Below are 15,589 nucleotides of genomic sequence, written 5' to 3'. Positions count from 1 at the left end.
CTACTGTTTCATTGCCCTGAAAGTCCCCTGTGCTCCATCTATTCACCCATCCATCCCTCTCACCCTCCCTCCCTTTCCCCAAACCCTTGGCAACCATGATCTTTTTATTGTCTCTGTAAGTTTTGCCTTTTCTGGAATGTCATATAGTTGGGATCACAAAGTATGCAGTCTTTTCAGACTGACTTTCCTCTCACTTATTAATTTCTTTAAGGTTTCTCCATGTCTTTTGTGCCTTGATAGTTCATTTCTTTTGAGTCCTGATTAATATGCCATTGTCTGGACATACGAGTTTATTTATCCATTCACCTATTACATGATGTCTTGATTTGCTTCTAAGTGTTGGCAATTAAATACCTTGACATTCACAATAAACAACAGTAGGTTAAAGGCACTGATGAGTCCTGCATAAAGGAAACTCTTTACCTTGGGTGTACCTGGTTTTTCCCAAATTAGACCACTGACAATGCATCCAGTGCACTGGATAATGCAACTTCCGACCTCCTGGGGCCACAGGAGCACATCCCAGACAAGCCCTCTGCGTTGGGGCAACCAAAGAAGCTTCTCCTTGAAAGAAGAGAAGCTGAGAGCCACAAAGCAGAGCTGGAGGCACCGAAGTAAAGAGAATGGTTGGGTCTGGGGGTTTGAAAGATGTAGGTCAGGCTAGGGTGAGGACCTCAAGAGGAGTAATGGGAACTAAAATGGGGACCTGACTCTGGTGCCCTATAGCCACATAGCAACTGGGTGCCCCTCTGCCTCTCAATGTCCCGATAAGACAAGGAGATCAGGCAAGGCTGGTCCCTACAGCCCAAGGCCCTACTGCCCAGAGCTTCTGAGGCTATGGGTAGGTTCTTAGGTTGGTTTCTAGAATTCAAAAAGCATAATGCCTCTAACACCCAGACTGAGTCTCTAATTACCATTCCTCATTAAATGGATCCACGGAGAAAAGACAACTCACAGAAATGAGTAAAAAAAATGTGCAAGTCATATATCTGACAAGTGTATCTAGAATATATAAAGAACTCTGAAAACTCATCAATAAAAAGACAAAGTATCCGATTAAAAATTGGGGAAGGAGGGGTGCCTGGGTGGCTCAGTCGGTTAAGCATCTGCCTTCAGCTCAGGTCATGATCTCAGGGTCCTGGGATCGAGCCCCACATCAGGCTCCCAGCTCAGCCGGGAGTCTGCTTCTCCTTTTCTTTCTGCCTCTCCGCCGAGCTTGTGCTCTCTCTCTCTCACAATCTCTCAAAAAAATAAATAAAATCTTTAAAAAAACTTGGGAAAGGATGTGAAAAGATATTTCTCCAAAGAAGGTATACAAAAGGCCAATAAACACATGAGAAGACACTCAACATCATTTGTCATTAGGAAAATGCCTATCGCAACCACCATAAGATGTTGCTTTACACCCACTAGGATGGCTATGATCAAAAAGATGGACAATAGCGGGGTGCCTGGGTGGCTCAGTCGTTAAGCGTCTGCCTTCAGCTCAGGTCATGATCCCAGGGTCCTGGGATCGAGCCCCGCATCGGGCTCACTGCTCAGCGGGAAGCCTGCTTCTCCATCTCCCTCTCCCCCTGCTTGTGTTCCCTCTCCCACTGTGTCTCTCTCTGTCAAATAAATAAATAAAACCTTTAAAAAAAAAAAAAGATGGAAAATAGGGATGACTGGGTGGCTCAGTCAGTTAAGCGTCTGCCTTCAGCTCAGGTCATGATCCCAGAGTCCTGGGACTGAGCCCCGCATCAGGCTCCCTGCTCAGAGCCTGCTTTTCCCTCTGCCTACAGCTCCCCCTGCTTGTGCTCTCTCTCTCTCTGACAAATAAATAAAATCTTTTTAGAAATTAAAAAAAAAAAAAGATGGACAACAGAAAGCACTGGGGAGGATGAGGAGAAACTGGAACTTTCATACCCTGCCGGTGGAAATGTGAACCAGTGCAGTCTGGGAAACAGCCTGGCAGCTCCTCAAAAAGTTAAAAGTAGATTTACCATGTGACTCTAGGTATAGATCCAACAGAAATGAAAGCCTATGTCCACTTGTACCTAAATGCTCATAGAAGCATTACTCGTAACAACCCAAAGGTAGAAACAACTCAGACGGGGCGCCTGGGTGGCTCAGTCGGTTAAGCGACTGCCTTCGGCTCAGGTCATGATCCCAGGGTCCCGGGATCGAGTCCCGCATCGGGCTCCCTGCTCGGCGGGGAGTCTGCTTCTCCCTCTGACCCTCCTCCCTCTCGTGCTCTCTGTCTCTCATTCTCTCTCGCAAATAAATAAATAAATAAAATCTTTAAAAAAAAAAAAGAAAGAAACAACTCAGACGTCCATTACTGGATGAGTGGATAAACAAAACGTGTATATCCATACGATGGAATATTATTGAGTCATAAAAAGGAATGAAGTCTTGACCCAGGCTCCAACATGGGTGACCCTTAAAAACAGTACGCTAAATGAAAGAAGCCAGTCAGAAACGTCTTGTATGAGTCCACTTACCAAATAAGCATTATCTAGAATCAGTGAATTTATAGAGACAGAGAGGAGATGGGTGGTTGCCAGGAGCTTGAGGGAGGGGAACTGAGGAGTAAGTGCTCAAGGGCATGCGGTTTCTTTCTGGAGTGATGGAAATGTTCTGGAATTAGATAGTGGTGATGTTGCACAACTTTGTGAATGTGCTAAAAGCCACCGAATTATATATTTTATTTTTAAAAAAGATTTTATTTATTTGACAGAGAGAGAAAGAGAGAGAGCACAAGCAGGGGGAGCTGCAGAGGGAAAGGGAGAAGCAGGCTCCCTGCTGACTAGGGAGCTGGACGAGGGGCTTGATCGCAGGACCCCGGGATCATGACCTGAGCCTAATGCAGAAGCTTAACATACTGAGCCACCCATGCGCCCCCAAATTGTACATTTTAAAAGGGATAAAATTATGGTATAGAATTACATCGCAATTTTATACACACACACATACACACATATATAAATAAAATGACCCAGAGCTCCCTGAAGAAATGGCTGATTACAGCTCTGAGGAGCCTAGAACACCTTCATTCCAGAAAGCAAGGACACTTCCAAACACAGTGCGCTTGTGTGAAAAGGATACCAGAGTTAACTTGAAGAGGCTCCCACTGGCCAAAAGTGGGACAACTTAAGCATCATTGAGAGTAATGAATACAAGGACTGAAACTCATCAGATTTATAAAAATCCATAACGATAATAAAAATCAAAATATAAAAAAACTTTAAAAGTCTGTTAATAACCGAATGTCTGCAAGAATGTGGAGCACCGAGATCGAGCACACACTACCTGTACGTGTGGGGACTGGTACAACCACTTTGGATAACAGTTTAGCACTATCCGGTAAGTGTGAAGACACACCCCGTGACCCAGCAATTCCACTCCTAGGTTTATACCCTGCAGAACTGCATGAGTTGGGGGGCGCCTGAGTGGCTCAGTCGGTTAAGCGTCTGCCTTCGGCTCAGGTCATGATCCCAGGGTCCTGGGATCCAGCCCCGCATCGGGCTCCCTGCTGAGCAGGGAGCCTGCTTCTCCCTCTGTGTTCTCTTTCTCTCCCTTTCCCTCGTTCTCACTCCAGTAAATAAATAAATAAAAATCTTTAAATTAAAAAAAAAAAAAGAACTGCATGAGTGGTTTATTCAGAGAATGTTCAGAGTAGCATTCTTCACAATAGCTGTAAATCAGAAACAACCATGATCATGTAAATGCTAGCCTGGATAAGTAAATCATGGTCTATTCACATATTAGAATACCATACAACAAGGAAAAATGAAAGAATCACTACTACAAAGAACACTCTAGATGCATGGTAAAAAGAAAATGCTAATTGAAAAAAAACCCAGCCGGGGCACCTGGGTGGCTCCGTCTGTTGAGCATCTGCCTTTGGCTCAGGTCATGATCCCGGGGTCCTGGGATCGAGCCCCGTGTCGGGCTCTTGGCTTGGAGCCATTAAAGAATAGTAATTCTATTAATTAAAATTCAAAGAGAGACAGAACTATTTGGTTTTGGATGCATACTTACGTGGTAAAACCAAAAACAAAGCAGCTAATAACACTAACTATTTGGAGTGGTGGGTCCCTCTGGGAGGGAGGCCCAGTGGAGGAGAAGGGTGCTAGGGAGGCTTTTGTGACTATAGCAATTCTCTGGTTTTGACCTACATGGTAGTGACTTGGATGTTGGCTTTGTATTGATTTGTTAAAACGTATAGCCTAGGTTATACACTTTTTTTTTTTTTTTTGAGAGAGAGAGAGCACATGAGAGGGGGGAGGGTCAGAGGGAGAAGCAGACTCCCTGCTGAGCGGGGAACCCGATGCGGGACTTGATCCTGGGACTCCAGGATCATGACCCGAGCCGAAGGCAGTCGCCCAACCAACTGAGCCACCCAGGCGCCCCCACTTTTGTATTTTAAAATGAGATTAATACTCACTGGTCACCTTTGGAGGTTGCTAGAGCACCAACTCATTTTTTTTTTTTGAAGATTTTATTTATTTATTTGAGAGACAGAGAGAGAGCACAGGAAGAGGGGCAGAGGGAGAGGGAGAAGCAGACTCCCTGCTGAACGGGGAGCCTCGCATGGGGCTCGATCCCAGGACCCTGAGATCATGACCTGAGCCAAAGGCAGACGCTTAACCGACTGAGCCACCCAGGCACCCCCCCATCATTTCTTTTAAAACTGATAAATAAAGGGAAAGAATCAAGCCTTTATCCTACTATACATACCATATTTCAGAATAACAAAATAAATGAAGAGGGAAAGTTCTTTACAGAAGTCTAGCTAATGCAAACAAAATGATTAAATTAGAAAATCACCATCTGGTGAGGAGGAAAGTATGATGGAAATCAGATGTTGACTTGCAGTAAGGGTGGGGTGGCCACAGCCCTCGGGGCTCCCACCTCCCCTGCACCCCTGCAGCCACTCTGGGGAGCGCCTCACTCCCCTGCAGACCGAAGCACTCCAGCCATCCAGACCAGGCTGTGAGCAGAGTAACTATTCCACTGGCAACAGGAGGATGGGCTTTTTTGCATGTGCTTTGCTTGCTATTTCCTGCCCAAAATTTGCACAAATATTCTTGGAGTTCTTGCCAAGGGGGGCACAGACCCCTCCTGGGAGTAGTCCCTGGCAGGAGCCTCGAAAACCTCAAATTTGGGAAAGAGCCTGGCCTCTAGCACCCAGCTCAGCTGAGCAGTGGTCCAGAGCAGCCTGGGGATGTGATAGGAAAGTGTCCTGGGGGGGAGCAGGGATCTCAGAAATCTGGAGATGATGAAAGTAGGGGCCCCCCATCCCCAATCTACTGCCTCGCAGACCCCCATCCCCAAGGCAGTGGGGGGGCCCTCCTCGCCCTTCCATACCTAATGCGGCAATGTTACAACTTAAGTTGCTGACTTGATTTCTCCCTGTCAGGCTTGTCTTGACCCTGTTTGGGAAGTGAGGAGGCGCAAAGGAAGCCTGCCGTGATTTGCCACCCCACCCCCAGCCCTGTCCAGGGGCACCCAGGCCAAGCCAGCTTTGCGGCTTACCAGGCCAGCTGGTGTGAGGCGGAGGGGCCCCCAATGCACAAGGGCCCACCCAGCCAGTCAGCCCCAGTGACAAAGGGGCTGGGGAAGGGGCAGAGGCAGGAATCCAGGGCCCTGCACGGTGGGGTTAACCTCCCATCAGAGGTGCCCTGTCTGGGGCCTGGCCAAGTGGGGCAGGTGAGATGGCAGTTGGTCACCCAACACTTGGGGAGCAGGACAGGGTGGCAGCCTGGTGTCCGATGGAGCTGCTGATAAAGGTGACACCAGATAGCCTGCTGTAGGCGGGGCCGGGGGAGTGGGGGTGGGAGTGGGGCGAGCCGTGTTCAGACCCAGTGTGAATCCCAGCTCTATCACACATTCGCTAGGGACCCTGGTCCGAAGCCTTAAGCCCCGCTGCAGCCTCATCTTGCCCATCTGAATGCGGTGCTGTGAGGCTGACGTGTGCTAATCCCCACGAGGGGTCTAACACGTGCGCATGCTGTTGTTACGGAAGCTGGGGCTCAGGGCTCCGCAGGGGTAAGCAGGGTGCAGACGGACACATCCACAGCCGGGAGGGGGCTCACTCGCCACTGAAGGGCCAGCACCCAGGTCAGTACCGCACACGGCTCTGGATACCTATTTGCGGAACGAACGAATGAGAAGAGTATCAGGAACCAGCAGCCACAAAGAGAGACCCAAGGAAGAATCAGAGCTCAAATTCCAGGTCCGCCCCTTCCTGGATGTGCCACCCCAGGCAAGTCATTCCACCATCCTGCCCCCCAGAACCTGGGCTTCTTCATATATCACACAGGAATAGCAGTCATTAGCAAATACTCCAGGCGCCTGGGTGGCTCAGTCGGTTAAGCATCTGCCTTCGGCTCAGATCATGATCCTGGGGTCCTGGGATCGAGCCCCGCATGGCGTCGCGTCGGGCTCCCTGCTCAGTGGGGAGCCTGCTTCTCCCTCTCCCTCTGCCCCTCCCCCTCCGCTCGTGCTGTCTCTTGCTTTCTCTCAAATAAATAAATAAAATCTTTAAAATAATAATAATAAATAAATAAATACCTCCCTCGCAGCTGATGGCTGGGCTCACAGCAGCAAATGCATACAAAGAAAGTGGAGAAGGGGTACCTGATGCTCCATACCACTGTCCCCCTCTCCTGAGAGTTGGCAGGGGCTTCTGGGTGAGTGGCCTCACCCAAGATGCCTGGGAGGTTATACCCTCCCCCGGGGTAGGGGGCAGCCAACAACTACCTAGTAAGGGGGTCCAAGAGGCCTGGCCCCTTGCCTCCAGGCAGGACCCCATCCCTGGCACTTGCTGTCCCCCTCTCAAGCGCCCTGCAGACACTCCCCCTCCCTTCTGTGGGCTTGCCTGCAGTAAATCACTTGTCTTGGGTTATGCTTCCCAGCATCTGACCTAGGACAGGAAGTATTTTGTAAACTCTGAAGCATTGTTTTATTTTCCAGGAAATGCTGAAAAGAGAGGAGCTGACTGGGAGCCTATAAGTGAAAGGGGACGTCTGTCTGTTCTGTGGGCAGAGTCCTGCTGCCCTGCCCTCACCGAGCTCACAGGCAGGTAGGGGAGCTGGGGAGGGGAAAGCAACAAGACTGTTAACATCAAGGATGGGCAAGTGCTACGAAGGAAGGAAACGAAGGAAACTAAAGCAGGGGCGGGGGATGGAGAAAGGCAGCAGCTATTTTGTCCTTAATTTTAATTCAATTAGCCAATATACAGTACATCAGTTTCAGATGTAGAGTTCAATAATTCATCAGTTAACAGCAGCTATTTTATTTTTTTAAATTTTATTCATTTATTTATTTGACAGAGAGAGAGGGAGAGAGCACAAGCAGGGGGAGCAGCAGAGGGAGGGGGAGAAGCAGGCTTCCCGCTGAGCAGCGAGCCCGATGTGGGGCTCGATCCCAGGACCCTGGGACCATGACCTGAGCTGAAGGCAGACACTTAACGAACTAAGCCACCCAGGAAACCCATCAGCAGCTATTTTAGATGAGATGCTCTGGGAAGGCCTCTCTGAGGAGGTGACATGGGCAGAGATGTGAACATCATGAGCCATCCTGACCTCTGAAGCCGGGCACTTCCAGGGAATGGCAGTGCAAAGGCCCTGAGGCAGGAGGATGTCCAATACATCCAAAAAATGGCCAGGAACCAAGCGAGGAAGGAGTGGCATGAAATGAGGTCAGAGGTACTATGCAGCTAGATCACGCAGGGCCTTGTAGGCCATTAACAGGACTTTTTATAGGACTTTGGGTTTTATTCCAAAGAAGAGGGAGTCATTGAAGTTTTGAGCAGAGAAGGGATGGATCTGATTTAGGTTTTAAAAGAGTCTCTTTGGCTGCTAGGACAAGGAGGGAAGCAGGAAGACCCGGTAGAGGCTGTTGCAATGATGCAGGAAAGCTACAGTGGAGGCTCAGAAGGGAGGGCAGCAATGGACGTGGGGAGAGGTGGTGCGATTCTAGGCGTTGTGAAGGTAAAGTCAGGAAGGTAGTCAGGAAACAGATGGATTCAACTACCCAATTTACAGAGGGGACAGAGGGACACGTTAAACTATACCCTGGGGATGCAATCAACGAAATCCAGACTGCAGGAAATTCTACAGGACAAACAACCTGGCTTCTCCAATAGATCAACTGCCGAGGACAAAGGAAAAGATGCAGAGGGAAACCACGGATTAAGAGAGACTAAGACACGTATCAACCAGTCACAATGTGTAGCCCTTATTTGGATCCTGAGTCAAACTCAGTGCAAAAAACAAAAGCAAGACAAAACAAAAGACAGACATGTCTGTAACACTCAGTGGATATGTGACAATATAAAGGAATAGTTTCTTCTTAGGTAGAATAATGGCATTGTGATTATGTTAGGAAAAGTCCTTATCATTTCAAGACACATCTTGAGGTATTTGTGAGGAAATGGTGTCTGGGACTTGGTTTGAATTGGGGGGTGGGCAGAAATGGAACGAGACTGGCCATGAGCTGGTAGGAGTTAAAGCTGAGCAGTAGGTACATGGTAGTGCATTATCCTATTCTCTCTACTTCTGTAAAGGCTTATATTTTCCCATAATAGAAAGTTTAAAAATAGGGCGCCTGGGTGGCTCAGTCGTTAAGCGTCTGCCTTCAGCTCAGGTCATGATCCCAGGGTCCTGGGATCGAGTCCCGCATCGGGCTCCCTGCTCCACGGGAAGACTGCTTCTCCCTCTCCCACTGACCCTGCTTGTGTTCCCTCTCTTGCTGTGTCTCTCTCTGTCAAATAAATAAATAAAATCTTAAAAAAAAAAAAAAGAAAGTTTAAAAATAAAGAACAGAAGAGGAAACTGAGTCCCAGGCAAGGTGCCAAATGGCCAAGGCTCCTCCATTAGTGGATGTAAAGACCAGGATCTCGCCCTGGGCCCCCCTGCTTCCCAGCCCATGCTCCTGCCCTGCCTCAGCTGTCTCTCTTCCTCCAGTGGTTGGTCAAGGCTGGACCCAGGCAGGCCAGGGATAGGGTGGTATAGCCCTGGGGAAGGGCCAGACAGGACAGAAAGGGGGCTAAGAGGTGCTCGGCTACCTGTTCCAGAAAGCCCAGTGAGGCCAACGGTTTAGGAGGCATCTGCCCCCTAGCCTCACCTCCCACTTCGTCCCTCGGGTTCCTGCGCGGATTTCCTCCCCAGCCCCTACAACCTACCTCTCGTGCTCCAGCCTCTGCATCTTTGTCCCTGTTGTCACTTTGCCTGGAAGGCACCTTCCGCCTCTCCGAATCGACCATCCTTTCCTTCCAGATCTACCTCTGGCAGAAGACCTTCCATGGTCAACCACGCTCAGTCTTCAGGAGCATGCCTATCTGCACTCCCTAATGAGAGGTGCCGTGGCATAGAGGTTAAGAGCAGATCCTCTGGGGCGCCTGGGTGGCTCAGTTGGTTAAGCGTCCAACTCTTGATTTTGGCTCAGGTCATGGCCTCAGGGCCTTGAGATTGAGCCCCACATTGGGCTCCGCACTCAGTGAGGTGTCTGCTTGGGATTCTCTCCCTTTCCCTCTGCCCCTCCCCACTCTCTAAAATAAATAAATAAATAAATAAATAAATAAATAAATAAATAAATAAATAAATAAAATCTTAAAAAAAAAAAAAAAGACTGGAGTGTCTGGATCCAGATTGCATAAGTATGAATCCTGCCTCAGCCACTTACTTGCAGTGTGACCTCAGGCAAGTCACTTAACCTCAGTTTCCCCATCTGTAAAATGGGGATAACATTACTGAGGAAAACTAAATGAGTTCATAAATATGGATAAACAAAACAGTGCCTGGCGCATGTCAGTGGACCTCAGGCCCCCTGGGGCCCCCTGGCATTGCTGTCCGGGGCCTGCCTCCCTCCTTTGTGGCCCCCTCAGGACACCTCAGTACCACACACACCGTGGGCGCCCAATCACCACTTTCATGGAGACTTGGCTTCTGTGACGCTCCTTCTGCCTTCCTGGTACCCAGACTTACCTTACCCACGTGCCCATCCCACCAGTCTCGTCCACCCCAGGAATGCGAGGAAGGAGAGGAGAAAGAAGCCCATGCGGGAACCAGTTCAAAACCAGCCACAAATAAAAATGTAAACCCGAGTGGCAGCATCTGACAAACTGAGGGGAATACAATTTAAATGCTCACTTTTTTAAGATTTCCAAGAAAAATCCCAGATATTATAAAGTGTAATTTTAATTATGTTTTTATGAGGGATGACATTTGTTGTATACAATGCAAACAGCACAGGATGGCTAAAAAGAAGAAACATTCCCCATCCTGCCTGGCACCGAGCCTCCCGCTACCTGCCCTCAGAGGTAAGCCCCAATAACAATCAGGTATGCAGCATTCTAAACATGTTTATGCAATATGCACACGCAGACACATATGTATATTTTTTAAATGGGATCACACAAAATACATCACTCCACAAAGTCACTTGCCTTCACTTGCCCATACGTTCTGACCATCTGTTCTCTCTCAGCGTCCCCCAGAATCTAAAACAGTGCCTGGCACACAGGGGACGTGCAGTGGAGAGATCCACTGACCAAATGAAAGAATTGAACAGCTGCCTAAAATTGCACCGGCTGGAGACATCCTAATTCCGTCCCCAGCACCCCCACCAGACATGAAGCTCTGCCGCGCTGACCATCTCCACTCTGCACCCTGTGAAGGCATCTGTGGGAGAGACTACCAGGTCAAAGCTCTGATCGCTATTGCCAGGAAGGCAGTGCCCACCGATTCCCCCAGCTTCCCACACCCTCCACCACAGCATAGGTTTACTATGATTACAGCTTTTATTTCTCAAATGAACTAACACTATTTACAGACTCCACCCTGGGTCCTCAAATCTCCTTTTGTTCCTCCTAAATAAATGAGAGGACTCATCCTTTATTATTTCTGAGCCGCCCTCGGGAACCCCTACCCGCACAGCCACTCGCTGTCCAGAGATGGCCCCACCAACTTCCCTGGTATTGGAGTTCCCATCCCCTCAGAGCCAGCTGGGGCCAGCTTCCTGCTCATCTTCTCCCCTGGCCCATCGTGCAGGTGGGTAAGCACTATCTCTCGACCCAGCTGCCGGGGAGTGGGGGGCGTGTGTGTGATGTGCCCTCAGGTGGCAGCCCCTCGGGGACTGCTGTTGCTACAGAGCCACCTGCCTAAGAGCAAGGCCCTCGCCCCACCCAGTGCCTGATGGCTGCTGAGGTCTAGAGGTCTGACCATTCCAAGCTCGGCTCCAGAGGCCCAGTCGAGCTCCAGAGCCCACCGTGGGTCCCTGAGGTTGTCTGTCAGGGCTACTTCGGAGCTCCACGTCTTCTTTCACCCTGTTCTGCCTGCTTCCCGCCCCAGCTGACCACAGCCAAGACTCAGGGACCACCCCCCACCTGCACGCTAATCCCCCCTCCACCTTCTACCCCACCTGTCCCCAGTCCCCACCACCCCCCATCCGCTGCCCCAGTCTGCTGCCCCTGGCTGGAAACCAGCCACAAAGTGCCTACATCAGGTAGGTGTGGTGCTGGCTAATGGATTTTATTTGGCTTTCCAGTACTTTCTAAATTTTCCACAACAAGGACATCTTACTTTGGTAATAAGAAAAATAAAAGCTTTTTTTTTTTAAAACTTAAGAAAGTATAAAACCAAGCATCCCTCCTCCATACTCACTCCTCCCCCATCCCTCCCACCTGTTCCCCGGGGAGGGAGGACTCCCCCCAAATCCGTGAACTCTCCCACCCCCCCCCACACCCCCCAACCCTGTCCCACCACGCCCACAGGCCGTTTCACTTCTCCAGTGAAGGCTTTCTACCACCAGCCTATCCTTGCCGGGGGCTATATGCAAATTTATGAGCGATTTTCTCAACTCCTATGAGGAGAAGAAAAATGCTTTATGTGTCCTGAAGTTGATGATGTGAGGGGCCAATACACATTCACTCATTCTACAAGTGAGCTAGAGCAACCCAGTGCCAGGCGCTGGGGACACTGGGGACACTGGGGACAGAACACAGACTCTGCCCCTTGGACTTCATAGCCTTGCAATGGGAATATGGGGTAACACCCCAATGCCCCAGAGGGTGCTGGGTCAGGGGAGGTGAGTGAGCAGGATGCCCGAGTCGGGAAGCTTCTGGGAGGAACAGAAGTCTCAGCAGCCCCCCACCCCCCCTCCCCACCCCCCCCACCCTCCTCACCCCGCCCAGGGTGAGAAGTAACGTGGAGGGAAGAGGAGGGAGAGTGTTCGAGTAGGGCGACAGCCTGTGCGCAGGCCTGCAGGTGAGAGAAGCATGACTTCCTTGAGGAACTGAGAGCAGTTCAGAGGAGCTGGAGGGCAGAGGGAGGGTGAAAAGAAGGCGGAAACCCAGACTTGGGGAGGACAACAGTGCCACATTAAGGAGACTGCCCTTTGTTCTCGGGGCAATGGAGAGCCACTGAAGGATGCAGAGCAGGGGAGTGACACAGGGTCAGGTGTGTGTCATACAAAGGTCACACTCCTGCTCACTGATGTGGATTCTTATTCTCAGCAGCCACAACCCACAGTCACGATCGGGCACATCCCACCCACTGTGCTCAAACTTGAGCCACGGAGCACCTGAAACCTGTATCTCCACGGAGACAGCAAGCCCCAGCAGCCAGCTCCACAGCCCTCTTGCTCTTGCAATAGGGAATACAGGTTAAGAGCATGGACTCTGGAGCCTAGGTTCAAATCCTAGCTCCTCCACTTTCAAACTGTGTGACCTTGGACAGAGAACGTCTCTGTGCCTCAGTCTCCTCATTTGTAAAATGGGGCTAATCCCGGTACCTACTTCATGGGGCTACAGTGAGGACTGAATGAGTTAGAGTTGGATCAGGACCTGGCACGTGACAAATGCCAAGTGCTGTTAGTTTTTACTGCTATTACTGCACCCTCTTCTGGAGACCCCCAGGGCCAACCCCCTGCAGGCACTAACTAACCCATCCTCCACTTGCCTCCCCCTGCCCCTGAAGCACCCCTCCCATACTCTCTTACTCTTTCCATGACTAGGGGTCAAGACAGAGCCAGAGAGGGGTAACCTCTAAAACAATCCCCACCTGGCTCTGGGGCCTCACCCTAGCTCCCTCTCGCCCCGTGGAGAGAGTAGTGGACTAGGAGCCAGGAACTGAGTGTCACCCCCAGCTCTGCTGCTGACCTTCTCTGGGTCTCAGTCTCCCCCTCTGTAAGGCCAGGAAAAGAACATCTTGCAGTTGTCTCATCAGCATGGCTGTCAAAGGAGCAACAAGGGCTGGAGAAAGCTCTGCTAAATGTCCACATCTGTCACAGACCCCAGAACGCTTGGCCTCTCCTTCTGGCCTGGGTTTCCTCCTCCACACAATGGAGTCATGAGATTTGCTCTGAGCTCGCTATGAGGACCCCAGAAGCTGAGGATGGCCTGGCTGGGGCCTTCCCGGATGCCCTGAGGCTGATCAGGACTTTTCCAAGTCCTGGGACAGAGACAGACACCCGTGGTCTGAGCTGGGCAGCCCAGGAAGAGAGTGCCAACCCAGGGCCCTGAGGAAAGTCAGACCTTCCCCAGGGCCTTCCACCAAGTCTGGCTCAGGCCAGGAACTCAAACCAGGGGCCCAGAAAGACCCTCTGGAGCCATCGGAACTGTGACATTTATCTCCAAATGCCATAGGTGCCCATCAGTTGCAGGACCAGGAAGGGCGTAAATGGGACTCTCTGCCTTTGGTGGCCCCTGGTCCTGGGGGATGGAAAGAAAGCCCAAGAAGAGGCTCACTCCCCATCTGCAGGTTGCCAGCTATCTCCCATAGTTCAAACCCATTCATCCATTCATTCCACAAACATTTACGTGGTGCCAGACCCTGGTGAGGTGCAGGGTCAGTGACAGAAATGAATCAGATTCCTACCCCGAAGGCACTTCTGGTCTAGAGGGTGACAGACAGGACATAAATAACTAAACCACAAGGCAGACTAGGTCGAGGAATGCAGGGCAGGAGGCAAGGATCTCACCTGGGCATCAGGAAGCTTCCTGGAGGGGGTGGTTTGTGAGTGGCCATTTGCATGTGACCGGAAGGTCAGGTGGGTAAGGGATAGAACGTCCACCATCAGGAACAGACAGTGCTGTTTGCACCCCAGCCATGCCAGAGCCAGGGAAATGTGGGTTATTAATGGTTGTGCCCAGGGAAAAGCAGCTACATGTGTCACTGCAGATGGGGGGCAGGGCTGGGCTGCGGGGGGAGGGGGCAGTGGGGGCTTGAACCCCCAAGCTCTGGGGTTCGCCACCGCGGCCCTCACACCCTGATGACCTTTTAATCTTTTCATGCCCTCCTAAGGCAAAAATAAGAGGGAGAGGTAGTTCCAACAGGCAGCAAGTGGCCTGGGGGGTGAGGCGGGGAGCGGTGCCAGCAAGACCACGGCTTATGCTTATTTGCAGGCTAGGTAGCATCACCTCGTTCTCCCGCCCCCCCCCCATCCCAGGTATGGGGGAAGGGGTGGAGGGACAGAAGAAAAGATCTTTAACTGCAAACCAGAGCACAGGGCGCATCAACTGCTGTGTTGCTCCTAGCCCACTCTGATCCATAAATAGCTTACGCGCCAAGCTGGCACAAGCCCACCCACCCCGCTGGGACCAGACCGCCCCCGGCCAGCCACTCGGAATCCCCGGGCCTGGGCGCCAGCTTCCCCAGGAACCTGGTTCCTGCGTTTCCCCCCAGGGTAGAGGCCTCCGCCGCTAGCTGCCTTTCCCAAGGGGCCCGGCGCAGGGGCATCCCGGCACTGCCTGGTGATGCCCGCGAGCCCCGCTGCCCGCAAAGCAGCCCCGGCCGCGCGCCCGCCGCTCTCCGGGTAACTGCCCCGTCCTCGCCCGCGCTCCGCAGGCACGCACTCGCGAACGGGCCCCCTCCCTGCGCACCCGCTACCCCAGGCCCAGACCCCCTACCTGGGGGCAGGAGCGCCCGACACCAGCGGCGGCGCCGCGGGGCAGAGCGGGGCGTCTGGGGCCGGCCTCAAGCCCGGACGACTTCCCGGGGGAAGAGGAAGCTGCGCCGCCGCCGCCGCCGCCGCCGCCGCCGCCACCGCGTCTCTCCGGAGCGCGCCGGGGCTGCGGGAAGGAGGAAGGTCAGAGCCGAGGAGGCGCGCGGGGGGGGCGGGGGGCGTGCACAGATGGGCGCAGATTAGAGAGGCATTTTTAGCGAGCCAATGGCAGCTCGGCGCAGGGCGGCGCGGTGCCTGCGCAGGTGGAAGCGCCGCGGAGGCAGCACCCGGCTTAGCAGGCGCCCCCGGGGCAAGGGGGGGGCGGCGGCTCCCCCAGTTCCCGGGCCGCCTCCTGGGGGTGCTCCTGGCTGGGCCACGGGGGCTCTGCGGCGGGCGGGCGCCGGGTGCGCCCCCCTTTCCTCCTCTCCCCAGCCCTCCAGCAAGCGCGCTCTGGAGGGCCGGCGGGGGGTCGCTCCCCTCCCCTCAGTGCCCTTTGCCCACCTTCTGGGACGTTCCTCCCGCCCTGTCTGACCGTCCTGGCGGACAGTCCCGTCTGTCGGTTTCTGGCCTCTCCTAACCCTGCGTCTTCTGGTACGAGCGGGTGCGTGTATTGTGGGTGCGTGTGGCGTCTGTGTGGTGTGTGTTGGCGGGGGGAGCG

The 15,589-nt window shown here is 52.3% G+C and overlaps 1 protein-coding gene across 1 annotated transcript in view; it reads right to left on the bottom strand.

Annotated features, from left to right (window-relative positions):
- PACSIN1 (protein kinase C and casein kinase substrate in neurons 1) overlaps positions 1-15,033 on the bottom strand; it is a 55,424-nt gene extending 40,391 nt beyond the window's left edge. The window contains exon 1 of the mRNA XM_045865979.3: positions 14,897-15,033. The gene's annotated coding sequence lies outside the window, so the exon portion shown is untranslated. The remainder of the gene's footprint in view (positions 1-14,896) is intronic.
- Positions 15,034-15,589: the final 556 nt, after the last annotated feature.

Source organism: Mirounga angustirostris, unplaced genomic scaffold (assembly GCF_029215605.1).
Source record: "Mirounga angustirostris isolate CCGP_5_RB_7025 unplaced genomic scaffold, mMirAng1.0.hap1 SCAF_8, whole genome shotgun sequence".
Taxonomy (NCBI): Eukaryota; Metazoa; Chordata; class Mammalia; order Carnivora; family Phocidae; genus Mirounga; species Mirounga angustirostris.
The sequence above is the reverse complement of the archived record's forward strand: the minus strand, read 5'-3'. Positions and strand labels throughout refer to the sequence as shown.